Source organism: Phaethon lepturus, unplaced genomic scaffold (assembly GCF_000687285.1).
Source record: "Phaethon lepturus isolate BGI_N335 unplaced genomic scaffold, ASM68728v1 scaffold32696, whole genome shotgun sequence".
NCBI lineage: Eukaryota > Metazoa > Chordata > Aves > Phaethontiformes > Phaethontidae > Phaethon > Phaethon lepturus.
The window spans coordinates 4,268-4,833 of record NW_010547435.1 but is presented as its reverse complement, the minus strand read 5'-3'; positions in this window follow the sequence as shown (position 1 = coordinate 4,833).

The following is a 566-nucleotide window of genomic DNA, read 5'->3' as shown; positions in this document are numbered from 1 at the left end:
TCCCCCCCGTCTGGGTGCCCTGGCCAGGGACGCGGCTCGGGGACCCTGCTCCGTGTGGCGCGGCAGGACCTCACCTCCTGCTTCCCGCAGAACCACTGGTACGCGAGCCCCGGGGGGCCGGTCGCCCAGCAGGTCAGGGACACCCGCGTCCCCTCCGTCACCACCTGTGACTCCGGCTGCACCGTGATGTGGATCATGTCCTGGACTGTGGGAGAGGAGAGACCAGCCTGGGCTGGCTGAGACCCTCGTCCCACACCATCCCATCACATCCAGTCCCATCCTGGCCTGTCCCATCATACCCTGTCCCACACCCGCCCACAACAGCCTGTCCTCTCCTATCCCACCCCATCCTATCACACCATGTCCCACCCATCTCATCCTACCTTGTCCCATTCAGTGCCATCCTACCCACCCCATCTCATCCAGTCCCATCATATCCCACCCCACTCTGCTCCACCCTCTCCCATCCCACCTTGTCCCATCATACACTGTCCCACCCTGTTCCATCCCATCCTTTCTTGTCCCATCACAACCTGTCCCACCACATTCCATCGCCTGCCCCTCCA